Genomic DNA, 16,499 nt, shown 5'->3' with positions numbered 1-16,499 from the left:
ACTAACAACCATTTTCTTAACAACACATTTTCAGTCATATTCCAGAAAAGTGAAGTTACTGCAACAACCAGACCCCAGACATTTTATGCAGATGAACAGTGAGAGAGTAGGGTGAGCGAGTTCAGATAACACAAGAATTAGGCTGAACTTTTGCCCCTAGTTCCAGTGTTCTTTGAAGTTCCTCACTGCCTTGGCAACTCATTCCCCTATCTTCCACTATTGCAGCTTCTGTCAGAGGCTCTGCATAGTCAGGATTTTCTCCATTCTGGGATGTTCAAAAAGAATTTTGCACTAAGCTCCCCAGGGACCAGATCTTCACAATGTTTCCATGCCTGCAAGTACAGCTTGCTACACTCATTTCTGAGAAGAGCATAACTCCCAGCTGTGTTTGCTGAATGGGGCTCTAAGACAAAAATTATTTCAGCAAATGGCTACGGGAACTTTCCATGAGTACTTACTAGGAAGAAACAGATTATCTTCTTCTAGCAGGAATTTGGATAATTTTCTTTATAGTATTTTAACATGAATCTGTGAATATATGCCCATGCATGCACATTAGGTTTTTGCTACTTACCCATCAAAACCACAAGTAAACAACTGCCCACTTCAGGACCTGGTCCAGTTGTCTCCTAATATAACCCATGAGTACATAATAAAGAAAACTAGGCACTATCATAATATTGCTTTCAACCCTAAGATATGATTTACCCTTTGCTATTCTAAAGGTCATTGAAAAGTTCTCATGTAAATACTCATTTACATAATTATAGATGGAGCTTTGTTGTAATTTTCAAATTTATCTGTCAGATATAATACTCAACCCAATTAGCTGAACTCCAGTCCAAAATATCATCTGACTATATTTGGTGAAGTACACAAAAATGTGTTTAGTTGAACAGAATGCTTTTGGAGACCTACAGATACCATTGCTCCAGAACACAGGCTTAGGTACTCCAGAAGCAAGGAAAGGGTAATGATTTGGAAAGGCAAACATGCCTGCTTCTTATACCTTCATTGTAATCAGTTACTTTACAGCAGACAGTCTCATTACTATAAATTGCAACTAGAGGCACTTTTGCTTTGCAAAGGAATTCATAAAAACATGTCAGATCATGTCAGCTGAGATGTTATATAAATCACTCTCTGCACTAAGTGAAAAAATACATTTTGCATCCAAGGAATTTCAAATTGTTTCTGAGTAGAGCCCACTGTTTCACAACTCAAGAAAAATTTTCATCAGAATTACAGACATTATTTAAAAGACATGGAAGTTGAAAATCTAAATATGCCTAAACGCTTCCATTTTAATCCCCTTGTTCATTATATTTCCACTAAAGTTGCTACTTCATTCCACAAAAGGAATTGCCTCAGTGCCTCAGACTATGTAAGGGCACCATTAACTTCTGTGCTTGCATGTATGGAAGTGACATTACCCAGAGAAAAAGGAGTGTTCTGAAATCAACTACAAAAGTAATGACAAGAGGTGTGAATAAAGAAAAACCCTTAATGTTGTAATACTAACTTCAACTGCTCCTGACACCAGCAACTAACTCCTAACTTTTTCTGACACTATGAGGTCTTTGACTTTCTTAAATCTGATTCAGTATTCATTAACTTGAGAAAGAATAAACTTTTTTTTTCCTAGTGACGACATACAATATGACAGTTCATGGGAGTAAATCATGTAGGCACATGATTTTGCAGGAACTAAGCCAGAGTGAAAAAAAGACAAGAGAACTGCATTAATCCCTTGGTGACTATATTCAGTGGGCTATGCATTGGTTTTACCAGCAGATTTGACCAAATTTATTCTTTCTTCATTTTTACAGAATGGAAAAGAAAAATAGGAAAAGCTAAGTCTTTTTGATATAAATGACTTAAACTGCAAAATAAAGTCCAGTTTGCATCTTTATTAAAACAAAACAAAACAATAATATTACATGTTTTGTATCAAAATATGTAATAGGTGGCCACAAATCAGCCTAAGCAGAATCACAAAAAAAACCATTAACTCATGTTGAGCTTCCTTGCTGTAGTTTTTACTAATGTCATTGTAGCATACAGAAGAAATCTGTTTATTTCCCCTAAAAAATTCAGGTTAAGTCTTTGAAATGTCACCAATGTAGACGACCTTTCATTTTTTAACAAAACAAAAGGCAGTCTTAAATTAACTAAAAGGTTAATTCTAGAATGCATTACCATAACATTTCCATTTAAAACAGTACATCCTCATATAATCTATATTTTAGATTCCTCAACTACAGTTGGTTTAAATGCTTAAAACCATCTGATTACTGATTTTCTACTAGGTTTGGCTGATAAAATTCAAGTCAAATCAAAGCTGTGCTAGAACTCCTTTGTTAATATGCTAAACCAGCCAGGCAATGTGCCTCTCATTAACCACCAGCTAGTTCTTGACTGACACTGTTGATTGCCTGCTAGGCAGCTCACCCTACAATGGAAATTATTTTATGGTATCTACCTACGGATCTCAGTTTGTGCTGGACTACTCCTCATTCTTGCTTATTTCATGAACTGTAAACTATAAAGTAAACCTATGGGGGAGGGGGGAGAAACCCTGCCTTTTCAAGCTGAGAAACTCTAGGCTTCAGAAGACAGACAGTACTTAATATTATTTACTGTACCACTGTAATTATTTGGTAGCTGATCAAACTAGTAAACACACCGTTTGGCAGAATGGGGACTTGGGACTGCTTGAATAGATGTGAGTTCCTTTTCTTCACTAAGACTTCACTTGTAGCAGATCTGATTTAAGAGATGTCTCTCCCTGCCATAGCATTCCCTCTCCACATCCACACCACCACCCTTCAAAGCAGATATTGCCACACTCCTTAGCTGGACTGAATCAACTGCTTTATGCAGGTGTGCTATGAAGTGGAAATGAAAACTGATACAGTTTAAATCTGCAGATATACATATATATTTTTCATAATGTTCTGACGTAGAGAGCAACTGTAACACATAGCAGACTTGGCTAGACCTGGGAACAGAGGCAGAACTTCTAAATCCCACCCAACTGCTGAGAGAACAGCAACGACAAGAGGCAGTCTGGCTGCAGAGCCCTGACCAGTCTCAAAACTGAAAGCAAGCAGTTACTTGGGGACTTACGTAGCTGCACGTAAAATGTTTTCATTTTGAAAGACATTTGCAAACACAGAATGTCCTTAGTTTTGTCTTCAGATCTCAGTGAAACTTGCAAAGGAAATAATCTCTGTTTAATACCATGCTTCACTGAAAGACACTGCACTATACTATGTGCTTGGAAACAAACTAATAAACCTCCACAAAGAGAAGGGAAATGGTGTGATTTATTAATCTGAACATCAGTGGTTTAAAAAACAATGTGGAGATGTTGCACATTTAACAAAAAGCTTAGATTCACAAATTTCCTCATGTGTAGGGCAAATCTTTCTTCAACAGCTGAAATCATGGTTACAGTAACTTCCTATTCAGTCATTTCCTTAATTAAACCATTGAACTTTAATGTGAAATGCAGCCATTACAAAACCAGAAAGGAATCTGAACAATAACAATCCAGTCAAATGGGCAGCACAATAAGTAACAGCAATGTCAAGAATACTGGCTGGCAGGTTTTGGTTGGAATCAATGATACTGTGATTCCCTGAGATATTAAATAAACTTCAAGTAAACTCTGCACTGGATCAAAGCTGCACAAGCTGTATGATACGATGCAGGGAAAATTTGGCACAAATGGGTAAAGGCTACTTAAAAAACAAACTGTATGTCATTTTTTCCCCAAATTTTTGAAAGGTGACAACTTTAGTCCAGCAATAGGTATGCCTCATCATAGTCTCAAACATCTGTCCTGCTCTGAAACTGAAGATTATCCAAACAGATGCATTTTTTAGTCCCTTTTTACCTCCCTTCTATTCCAACCTCACAGCCCCCAGTGGTGCCCCAAAGGTCAATGTTCTCATTTCAAGCAGGCTCTTTCTCATTTTAATGCAGTCACTACACTGACGCTTCTCTTTGCCTCCTACAAATGGTCCAAACACCCAGACAGCCAAAAGCCAACACCTGGGAGGATGCTAGTCACCACTGCTGTACCCAGGGCAGTGCCTGCTGCATCAGCGACACTTGAGTCTGTTCCCCGAGCATTGCCAGAACCCTGCCTGGCTCCAGCGCTGTGACACTCTGCCTGCATTCAGTGAACTGTGAGCAGGGCACCAGGGCAGGAAGCTGCCAGGAGCTCCAGGCAGCCTCCAGGTACTCCTCTGCCTCCCCAGCTCTAAGACCTGCACTGTGCTCTCTGCCTCAGCAGCAGAAAAGCAGCTCATGTGTGCTCCTAGCTGACCTAGGCCACATCTGGACAGCCAAACAGTCCCACAAGGCACAGATCTGGCCACAGTATAAGGTTTTGATAGTATTCGATACTATTAGCTCTTTCCTGTTGCCCAGACAGTAATAACTTTGTGGGTCTCTAGTTACACAGCCAGCTCAAACTCTGGGTAGGTGTGAAGGGTCACAGAGTCACTGCAGGGAAGGGTATAATCTGTTTTCCAGGACGGCTTAGGCTCTTAGGGCATAGTGCTTTCCTGAAGATGCAAGGCCACTAGCCAATCTAAACAGACAGCACCTCAGTTTTTGAGGGATCAATAGGACATTAAAAAATAAGAATGAAAAAGACAAGTTTACAGAACAAATGCTATCAAAATTCTGGCGCCCACTATCTAGAATATAGATACTCCTAGAGAAATCCTTACATTTCATCAGCATAATTTTGACTGGTATAATCAAAGAATTTGCAAAATAATTCTAAATAAATATACGGACTTCTTTTTTTTTTTTGTCTGATATGTTTTACACTGCTTAACTCAAAAGTGAAAAGCATGTCAGATGTGTGGAACAGACTGACCTAATTGATCCATGTCTACCACACTTCGGTTACACTTACAACTTTATATTGTACTGAAGACACAATGTTTAATGGTTAAGTGTTAATCTGTTAATCTTGTTGCAGAGATTGATGCTCGGTGAAATGGGCACACTAAAACTTGTAATTTTTCTAGGTATTAGCATACCTCCCAGAATTCCTAGTTAAAAAACCAAACAGAGAAAACCTCAGTTAAGAAAGCACTTTTAAGACACTGATCTATTCAGGCTGTGGAATAAGACACAATGGTGTTCTCTTCTCTGCCTCAAACAAGACTCTTCTAAATGTTTCTCTTAGCTAATTTTGTTCTTAATTGGAAAAAAAAATCCATAAAGATAAAAATCAAAAAATCCCTTAATTATACATTTTAAAGTGCATGTTGTCTGCAGTCTGATCCAGCTCCCAGACAGTGGGATTTTTTTTTCCATGTATTCAACAAGAATGATGGGTATCATGTTGCTAACTTCCACGCAGCAATCTGATTTGCGCAGGCCAGCCCAAGTGGAGAGCTACTGAAATCAGCTGGATTCTTTTCTGGTACAAGATAACAGCATGCAGATAACGCTGAAGACTGAGGGCTAGGCCTAGAGCCCACTGATTTATCGAATTGGCTGCACTCACATACCACCAGAGTGTCCCTGGCTCTGCCAGCAGAGCTCTGCACGGGAGCAGGCAGTGCCCCAGCACACGCTGGAAATGCCCCGCGGTGGAGTGTTCTGGATAAACACAAATCTTGTTTTCACAGGTGTCGATCCAAAGTGACTTTTTGGTCCAGTTTACAAAACCTGATTTGGAATGAATCCCGGATTTCTCTGTTGCTAGGTGCTCGTAAAACACCGCAAGTCTCGATGAGCTAGTAATTAAGTAATAATAGCCATCATAAAATTGCAAAATTCCTATATACTAGATAAGACCATAATCCTGCTGGATGATATAAAGATAACCAGCTACTTTTTCCTTGAAATTAAACATAAATGTGATGATGTTTGCTAATGCACTATTCTTAATACTGCTTTTACTTTACAAACTCTGTTAAGAGAAATATTTTTCGGTAATGGTGTAAGAAAAAGCAGTATTTGTTTAATAACCCTGTTAAACAGACTGACACACAGAGATATGGAGGCTTTGTTGGTAATGAAGACACTTTATTAAAGGGAAAATAAATCTGCTTCTGGGATGGATCTCCAAATTGAAAGGGTTTTTCAGGTGATGGAAGTGAGTATTGTGCTGGGTCTCCAGCCTGATTACTTCCTGCAGGGATGGTTTTGTCATTGTGCCACCACCACTCCCCTGTGACTTCTAAACAACCCAGGGTCACTGTGTCCTCTCTTTAATTAGTATCTCACTGCTGGAGGGAGGGGAGAATGTCAAGGAAAAAAAAGAATGAGAAGACACTGTAAACAAAGGACCTCAGGGGCATCTTAACAATTTGGACAAGGAATGAAAAAAATGCTCTTTTGTTGGTGGCAAAATGAAAAGAAATGGTTGGGGTGGTCCAAATTTTAATTTTAGTTATATGAACTAGGATAAAATAAAGAGCAACCATGCTAAGAAAAAAAGAATTTTGTTCCCAAGATCATCCAGCAGATATGGATGTATTCTACATTTTGCAAGAAAGCCAACTCAAATATGGTGTTCCAACCACAAAGCAACCAAAGCCCTAAGAAATAGCCTCTGCTTCCCTAAGTGCTGTAACCAAGCTCAGTTGGAGTGATAGCAATTCTTTTTATTTGCATTAAAATAAAACTTCCAATAGGTATTTTTTGTACAAAAGCATTTGTACTGCAATTTACACCTATATTTTTCATAGAAAAATTTGGATAATCCAACAATAGAGTAAAATAACATATAAGGCTGTAACAGTACCTCACCATCTTCACGCAAGATAATTAACTTGCCACAAAAGTTTTCTAGACTAATGAATCACAAAAATAGCAAATATTACTAAAGACTGGACTTATCATAAGGCAAATGTGCATATCAGCACATGGGTTAAGAGTTAAAACATATACCTTTTTCACTTTCCAGAATCAACAATATGACACACAGAGAAATTTGCATATGTGCTGTTAGATAAATACAACCAAAACATCAGTGCTTACACAAAATTTTATTTTCCTTAAATCTTGAGTGTTTTGCAGTATTTCAGATTACACTTTTCCTGTTGTCTCCTGGTAAATCAGGAAGTGAAATTTGATTTTAAAGTAGCACTCTGCTGACAGGAGGGTTTCTCTTTAAAGCTGCCAGTATGAGAAGTTAAATGGCAGTTTGTCAGTCACTTGGCTATTGTAGCACATAGTAGGTGGCCTTCCCCCTCCTGGAATTTCCTGCTCCAAGGTAGGCCCTCAGGTTACTCATGCCAGAGTAAAGGAAAAGGGAAGAGAAACCACACATGCTTCTGACGAAAACCATACATGTGAGGAGCTGCAGAAGAAACAGACATTTGGAATATCCCGGTGGAAACAGAAGCCCCAAATTCAACCTGGAGCCAGCACTCACACCCCATCCTAGTGCCTGCTGCCTTGAGCACTCAGGCATGGACCTCTCACAATTTCTGCTATCAATGTGGCCACAGTTTTATATAAAATAATGAAATAATGCTAATAAGGAACAAGAAGAACAGACTCTGTAGCCTGTGGCTATGGCACTCATCCCAAATATAAGAAAACCGCATTAGAATCTTTTCCCTTATATTCTGTTTCCAAACTACTGAATGCAGAAATACATGGAGAGTGTATTTAGGTCCTTATGTACCCACAAAATTAGGTACCAGTCGAGGCAGGGCTTTACCAGAGTGCCCCAATAACAGACTCAGCTGCTCAGCCCCTATAAGGATTCAAACATTCTATTCCTCTAACTAAAATTAAATACAACTGAGCAATTTGGGTTTTGTGATTTCTCTTTTTGGTCTTGTTCTAAGGCCCTGGATCATGAAGTCTCATGAATGACAGACTTATGTCAAGAACTCTAACATGTTGCTTCAGTTCCTGGATGCTTTTGGTTCTGTTTTGCCTCTGGAAGCTCCTGTGCCCTAAGCAGTGCAGTCTCCAAGATGTGGGTTTCAGCCTCAACAGGCTAAGGCTGGCTGTGAGCTGAGCATTATTCCACAGTTTCAGTCTATACCACAAGAGTGGCACTCACCAATATGCAGGTGAGCTCAGATTCTACCTTTGGATCACAGCATAAATACATACAGAATCTCCAATTTCATCTTAAATACATAAAAAAATACAGCACATCTTCCATCCTTTCTGTGTGACACTGCAGCGTTAAACTGAAGAACTCTGTAATTAGGTTTTTTTTTTTTTTTTACAAAATCAGATGTAGCTTTTAAATGTTTCTCTTTTTTTAATCAGTGTCATGATTTTCATGAGCTGACTTATGGTGCCATACACTTAGGGCAGGCAAGAGTGCCATTCTACATGCCCTAACTCTTCTCCCACCTCACACAACCACAGCAGAAAATTCTCCTTTTTAAAAAATAAAACCAAGCATACCCACTAAACTCTCCATGTGAGGGGAAATAAAAAGCACATTTGAATCGTATGAATTTTAGCTTTAAAAACATTGACATTGATTAAAGATTTCCATAGTGTACAATTTACAAGAAATTACCTCAGCAGGGTGAATGGATTCGGTTTCATAATCACAAAGTTCCCTAACTCCATGGTATTATATTCCAAGCAAGCTTGTATATTAAGTTTAATTTCACTTTTTTCAGGAAGTGATTTTACTCAAGATTGAACACAGCTGTTAGTGGAGCTCACTGTTCCAAAAACGTTTCAATGTAAACTAAAAAAAAAAGGTATGTTTCTGTAGGTAAGGACTCGCAGCCAAGCTCCATTTTCAGAACACTACTGAAAAAATAAATGTTCAAATATTTAAATACTAAAGAATAGGAGAGATCTGTGTAACACATTTGATTACTTAAACGAATTGCTCCATCTTCTTTGACAACACAAAGCTAGCAGACTCCCTGCTTTTACAAAAAGAAACATGATGGTAGATATACCTCTTTTTATTTTGTGCCAAGCATTAGTATCAAACCCTCACTTTTGGGGGGTGGGGGGTTTAGTTTCATTTACTATTTCGTCTTGATTCTGTTCTTTTAATATACACAGAAATGTATGCTGGCATACAGAACAGGGCCTCTGCAGAGGAAACGCTGCCAGCTAAAAACACAGGATGTAATCGAGACCACAAGAGACACATACTCAGTTATAAATGTAACTATGCTGGAGGTATGGGAAGGGGAAAAAAACCTGTTATTTTTTGCTGCCAGTTTTAATTGTTTCAGAGGTATTTTCCCACTCTTATTTTGTGCCAGTATAGTAAGAAGAAAAATAATCAAATTTAGTTACTTTTACAGCTAAGATAACTGCAGGATTCAGCATTCTGCAGTCCAGACGTCCACTTTTCCTTGCAGGAACTCCTCGGGTGTTTTACAACATCTCGGATGACAAGCACACACTGTCAGTGCAATAAGAGCTTTTAGCAGGGCACTGCCTGGTCAAATAAGCACCAAACGCAGAATTAAAACCAATATTAAAATAGCCTCAAAAATAATTAGAAACTAAAAAAAAAAAAAAAAATACTAAGGAAACTAAAATTTAAGACAAGTAGAAATACACAGCAATGATCCATTTTAATCTGTGACTCGCCTGCTTTGAGACAAGAGAACCAGGAAGTAAGAGCCTAAAAAACGGAGGGGAAAAGTGAAATCAATTCCTGTTTCTTCTACAACAAAATGTTTTCTCTGAAGCAATCGAGAGTAAGCGAGCTCCCTAAAACGCTTCCCAATTTAACAATGAACGGGTTTCATTACAATGCGACTCCAGACTTTTAGAACGTGTCGTTCCCAGGCGGCCCCAGCCTACCGCCGCGGGCCGGAGCGCAGGGCGCAGGGCGCTGCCCACAGGGCCGGGGCGGGCTCGGCCCGCGCCGCCTCCTTATCGCCCGTGCCCGGCGCTTCCGACTGCGGCGGGGAAACACCCCGGGCTCCCCGGGCTGGGCGTGAAGGCAGCGGGGAGAGGAAAGCGGGGCTTGGGGCGGCCGCTCCGCCCGCGGGACCGGCGGGGAACTCGCCCGGCTCGGACGCGGGCGCAGCGCCCTGAGAAGCGCTGGCGGAAGCAAAGGCAGCGGTGGCTGCCAAGGAGCGAGCCCTGCCGGAGCCTTGGCGTTCGGGCACAGCGGGTGTTAACTTTGCTCGTAACTTCAGTGCAGCAGCCCGGCCCGGCAGGCGGGAGGAGCCCAGCTCGGAAGGCTCTCGCAGCCATCTTGTCTCTCAGCCCTCAGACTCGCCGAGCAGAACAAACCCCTAAGAAAAGCTCCTAACTCTAAAATTCCCCGCTAGAGGGAGCCCCAAAACACCGCGGCAGGAGGAGTAAAACTATTCAATTAGGGAAATCGCGTTTTGACTTTTTCGGAAAGTTTGACTGTGATGTATTTCGAAGGCTCCGCCGCCCGCCCACAGCCCCAGCGCGGCAGAGCTCCTCTCCGTGCCAGCAGCCGCCCTGAGTCACCGCGATATAGAAAGCAACCCTGAAGCTCGGAGGCTATCACTGTTACGCAGTATTTATATAAACTCACCGGTTCATAACGCACTGCAGAAATAGCATGGAAGTCAAAACTCCCCCTAAAATATTTTCTATATGAGTATGCTCAGTCTGAAAGGGAGATACACGTCCACACACACAAGTGGAATATAGATCACAAATGTCCTTCTTCCAAACCCAACGAGGCTTCCCTGGCTGATGTGCTGGAACAGGGAGTAAATTCTGGTTTTGCTTAAACCATCAGATGTTTTACCTCTGAATCCAGTGGCGGCAGTTAGCTCCAGATGGACCAAACTGGAGGGGTCCCTATGCTTCTCCATACTGTGGCTCTAGGGTTCCACACAGTTGGCAGGAATGAAGCAGCTCTTGGGCCAGACATCAGCTAAAAAAGCTGTAGAGATGGGTACAGTCCTGGGTGGATTTGTCAGTTTACTGCCATCTGTTTAAAACACTCTACAGCCCCTTCACAAAGTGCCGTTTGCGCAGAAGAGATGTTTTGCCTTTATCAAGTGCACTAAGACCATCACTAGAAGTTTCTTCTTTGCCTATTCTACATTTTTCCTTAGGAAATACAGTTTCTACAAGAAAGGGAAGGAAGAGAAAACCACTTTGCACAAAAGCTTGAGACCTACATTTGAGCAGTAAAAAGGCCCTGTTTATGATAATGGACTGGAGTCTGTTCATATTGGAGTTTGACAACACATGCTTTTATTTCAGCATCTCTTGAAATCCAAATCTCATTTGCTTAAACTTCAGTAACAGATTGCTAATATGTTTGGAACATCCTTTATCATTTTAATTGTGCATCAGTTACTCCATCATTACAGTTTACGACTCCTCAGATTCTAAACTGTACATTAATTTTGAACTTACTTTCTTTCAACAAAAAACCTACAGTTTTTTGTACAAATATCCAAGTTTCCAAAGCCAATGTCAAAGGGAGATGAAAACTTACATGGTTTTAAGTTTGTCCTCTTTAGCCACCTAGCAAAGAAGAGCACTCATGGTAAAGGGGTGTGGTGGTTAACACACCACAACAGGATGCAAGAACTATATAGATTGCATTCTGCTTCTGCCACTTTGTAATTCCTCCACTGTGAATTCATTCCTCTCTCAGTGGAATACACAGATAATCCTGGGATCATACTTTAAAGCTATTTTGAACCTACCAATGAAAAAGGAGGCATTAATACTATGAGAGCTGTGGCTGCTCCTTATCTACTGTTAGTTCTCCATTCTTATTTGAACATTTATAAAAAACCTGTTATTGCATACATTCTAGCAAATTTTTTTTACCCTTGGAATTTAAATAAGATTTTATGTACTTTGAGCTTTTATTTGATCCAATATTAGTTATTACTATTGACTTTAAAGCATTCTGCTTGTACACTTGGAGTATGACCCAAAGAGTATACCAGCTGATAGTTTTTCCTGTGTTTCATGTTATCTGTTTGGAATCTTGATGTTCATGCCAATTCTTTTTTAAAGTAGTTGACTTACACAACATTTGGGAGATCAGACTTCACAACTTAATATTATTGCTTTTGATCATAACAGAAGAGAGAGTAGAATACTTACAGTACTTTAGAAACAACACTTACCATGAAGAAATAGCATCTAAACAACATGTTACTGAAACATGCAATCAATAGTTGATTGACAAGCACTGGTTTAGGTAGGGTCAAGAGAGCCTCTAGGTGGAATGACGTTTCAATTCTTTTTGTGACCTCTGGTCTTGATATCTGTATCATTTAAAAGCTACTTTTAAATAAAAAAAGGTATAAACCAGGTATAAACCGTATAAAGTAGGTGAATACTATTCTTCTGGTGATTATGGCAGAATGCACAACACCCTGACTGATTACTGTCACCTAATCCTCACTGTAGTGTCTTAAAACCTCTGTGGTCGACATGGGAGACACATGACACACATTCAAATGGGACAGTGAAAAGTTCCTTGCCCTGCAGAGCTGAGTTGAGAACTGGAACCAGTACTGTTCCCTTCACACTGATTACTGTTCTACATTGATATGCTGATAACGTCACATAATTTAGTTTACAGCCTAGAAGTGAACAGAAGAATCTAAAATACTATAGAGTTAATACACAAGAAAAAAAAATTAGTGGTGATCTGTTATTTTATTCATGTTTAACTGCTGCTGGCTTTAACTGGGAAAAATAACGGGAGACAACAGAAACCATGACAAGTACCATGAAACCACGATAGGGAAAAGTGACATTTTTATGTCTACCTTGCTGAAGTGATCTGGCAGGCTACTGAAATATTATGAAATAGATAATGGCTGTATGAAATATGGAAAATGGAAACATGGAGGCAGTCACCAGACAAAAAACTCCACATTTGCAGCCTGCAAACATTCATAATGGAGACTAGATCTGATCTAAGCATCTGACTGCCAAAAAAAAAAAAAAAAAAAAAAAATTTGCTGGAGAAATCCAGATTTTTAGATTAGACAAGAGAAACAGACATTGTATTGACAGGCCAGCCTTGCAACAGGAAAACAAATTAGAACTTTCTTTACCTGTAATAGGGAATTACACTGTTGCAGTATCATCCTTCCAAATGCAGAGCTGAGATTTATTTCTTTGAAGGTATAGAAGTGTTTTAACTAAAGAGACAATTAAGGGATTGCAATGTTCTAGGAGGTGGCCCTCCTGTTACACTTTCTACTGTCTGGAGTATTATTGGAACAACCTCATGTCTTGATTATTTGCAGACTACCCAAGCTATCCATTACTGAAAAGTGGATGACAAGTAGGTAGTCTGGGATGGGGGAGATGTGGGACCAGACTCATGAATTCCCCATGCTCCGGGTAGTCACTTATTCCAGTGTTAAAAGACAAGTGAAAATTTGATTAAGAATTTATTTGAAGGCTCTGGGTAACAGACACCTTATGCCCACTTTGTTTTGCTATAAATACTTTCATGAGGGGCAAAGCAGTGAAGAATTACAGCCCCTGTCTGTCCTGGTTAGGAGCACACAGAAAACCCATGATGGTCAGCAAGCAATACCAAGGACATTGCTTGTTTTCTTGTATATGTGGTTCAACCCACACAAGGAGGTGGATGGGGTGTCCACCAACACAAATCATGGGGTTTTTTTTAACATGTGTTCATATATTTTTTTCTTCTTTCAGAGGTGTATCAATAGATAAAACCAATCCTAGAGATAAAACAACTCCACAATATCCCTTTCTTCCAAATTCATAGAAATAACGCTGACTCTCTAGATCTATGTATAGATTCCTTGCTTACTTAGTCATAACGTGCAGAAGTCAGGTCAGAGGGGAGGAGAATGATAGAAATAATTCAATTCTGATTTGAAAATGGTGGCTGAATAGGAGAGACAGATTTTATTTAAAATGCTACCCTGCTGTGGCTGCTATCCCAGGCAGCTTTAGGATGTATTTGCCTAGTCTTTGAGAATAAAATGATGCTTTAAGTTGCAGGATGCAGAGTTTCCATCAGAGAAGTGAAGAACTTTGCCCCATGTAAGCAAAAATGGTAACACGGATCCATACAAAAGGAGACATTTGCATTAGCTGTAGATTCTTTTTCCATGTCCCCCTCCTTCCAGCCCGTGTGTTTACCATTACTGTGGAGCTCAGAGCACACAGATCACTCTTAGGGAGGAAGAGATTGTTGCTGGGGTCAGGCACAAGGTATTTCCTGAATTCATTATTTTCAAGTACAAAGTTTTGCAAGCTTGTTGTCTGCTCTGTCAGACAGCACTTTGTTTTCTCAGTATTTGAAATGTCAGATTTCACCATGCAACTGGAAGTTGTGCTTTACAGAAGTTGTGCTTGTGTGCAGCATCCAAATATATAAGCTGGGAATGAAATATGAATGTTTAAAAATAAAAATATGTTACAGTATATTATTTATAAGTACATTGTATTATCAGTATATATAATCAGTATATTATTTTATAGCTTAAAATTTATATTTATATATTACATATATGCAAGGGAATATTGTAGTTCCATAACTACATGCTAATGAATATGGCGTGTTGTCAATGAATTATAAAACACCCATTAATCCTTACTCAGTTTTCACAGTGTATAAAATAACAATCCTGGGTTCCATCTTTCCACAAAAGACTAAAGAGGATAAATTTTGACTAACTGCCTTCCAATCTAACTCACTTGGCATATTTTTCTATTACATGCACAAACTTTAATTACTAATTGGATTTATTTAACATTTTTCATTCTTGAAGCACTGCACAAATAATGAAGCTTCTCAACACTATTATTACTATTCATATTTATTATTATTATTACTAAACTCTTCATTTACAGATGGTGGAACATCTGTAACCATTTTAGGGAGCTATCCTCAAGAGTAAACAGAAGACAGCAAGGTTTAAAGGCTTTTCCCCATTTGTGCATTGGTTTTTAAAAGCCTGTTCACTAACACAGCATCAGTGTCTTAACACCTTCACAATAAAATATTTGTTCATCTGTGCCATATTCAACCTCACTGACAAGGGCCAGAACATATATGTCATCTAGCCCCAAACTTCCTTGACTAAATAGGAAATAACTATTAACTACAACCTATAGCTACCAAGTTAGCTGTAGTGGATCATTCCCAGGCACCAGGAGTAGTGAAGCAATATGTTAATATTATTCCCAGCCTCTTTATGTCCTTAAAACCTACCTGATAATACAATTTTGTACTTTTTTTTTTTTTTCACTTAATGTTTTCCTACTTATTGCCTTTGAAATCTTAGGGTCTGGTGGTAGGGCAATTACAGAAAAAGTGATCTGCATCTGGCCTGGGCCTTCAGTTATTGCAGCACAGCCAGCACGGCATGGTTTTCACATTAAAGGTTTGGTTTTTAGCAGTTAAGGACTTGCTTAAATTTGGATTAAGACATTAATCCCAAAAATGCAGCTTAAATTCATCTTGAAGTCAACATCAAATCCTTCCTTTTCTACCTTAAAGCTGGTTTAGTAGCTCTGGAAATGACTAGATCACATTTTTCAATATGGGCAGTGGGAGAGGAAGCTTCCCCATCTGCCCTGTGGAGTTACTTCAAACCTGCTTTTGGATGTTTGCCTTCAAAAAGAATGAGCATGCAGTTCTCTTTTTTAACTCTCTGCTGCACGTTTGAGGAAGGATGACAACTGAGACAGTGGCCTCTGTAAGTACAACAAACACAGGCTGAGACCAGCATCTCATTTCACATCACCAACAAACAGCCATTGAACACTGACAACTTGGTTCCCTTCCTACTGCCTATTACAACTTTAGTCAGTAACATCAGATTGGAAATTACGTTTGTTTGGGAGAAACAAGGATTTTTAAAATCAGTTGAAATAAAGTCATGTCAACATCATTCATGTCTTAATAAACTAACTGTGCTCTTGTTCTAAAATCTTGAGCATTATAAATGATGAGACAATTTGCCAGATGTAAAATAAATGAAAACTGAACTCTCAGAAACCATATCACTTTTGCTGAAGTTACTTGCAAAATCTGTGAAAAGCAAAAGTATAGAGAGCAGGCCACAGAGGCAGCACTTGATTAAAAATTATTTATCTTACAGCAATGTAGTTCAATCAGTCCTTTTGTTAGGAAGAAGATAAAGGATTTACCCCTACCTTCCATAAATCAGGGCATGGAAATAAGGACAGAGTTTTAAATATATAAGGAAGAATTTGATCTGGAAGATGGATACACAAGGAGGGTACAGAAACAAAACACAACCAATCTGACCTAATCTCTGCATCAATATCAGGGATAAGCACTGTGCAGCAAAACCAACAAACCTCACAACAGTTATTGACAATAAAACCCTTTGCTTCATTCTGACGTTTTTTGTATTAAATAGTTAAATACAACATTTTGAAATGATCTTTACTTCCTTTAAAAATCTTGAAAATTAATTGGGGCAAAGAAACAATTAACTCAGCCTGAAGTAGAATGCTCTCAACTTACTGTTTCACTAAATCTCTAAAAATTTAGTTCAGGTGAACTAAAAGTGTTCCATTGCAGC

At 39.1% G+C, this 16,499-nt stretch overlaps 1 protein-coding gene and 1 long non-coding RNA gene across 4 annotated transcripts in view; both read right to left on the bottom strand.

Annotated features, from left to right (window-relative positions):
- The window catches only part of RBMS1 (RNA binding motif single stranded interacting protein 1), a 143,182-nt gene that overhangs the window by 99,212 nt on the left and 27,471 nt on the right, over positions 1–16,499 (bottom strand). The gene's annotated exons all lie outside the window — the stretch shown is intronic.
- LOC146434726 (uncharacterized) lies at positions 6,778–11,266 on the bottom strand. Its single transcript, XR_014853495.1, has 3 exons — positions 9,573–11,266; positions 9,277–9,417; positions 6,778–7,339 (listed from the first exon to the last, which is right to left on the bottom strand). It is a non-coding gene; the product is annotated as an uncharacterized LOC146434726 (long non-coding RNA).

The sequence above is a fragment of the Lichenostomus cassidix genome, chromosome 7 (assembly GCF_008360975.1).
Source record: "Lichenostomus cassidix isolate B80296 chromosome 7, HeHo_3.0, whole genome shotgun sequence".
Lineage (NCBI taxonomy): Eukaryota > Metazoa > Chordata > Aves > Passeriformes > Meliphagidae > Lichenostomus > Lichenostomus cassidix.
The sequence above is the reverse complement of the archived record's forward strand: the minus strand, read 5'-3'. Positions and strand labels throughout refer to the sequence as shown.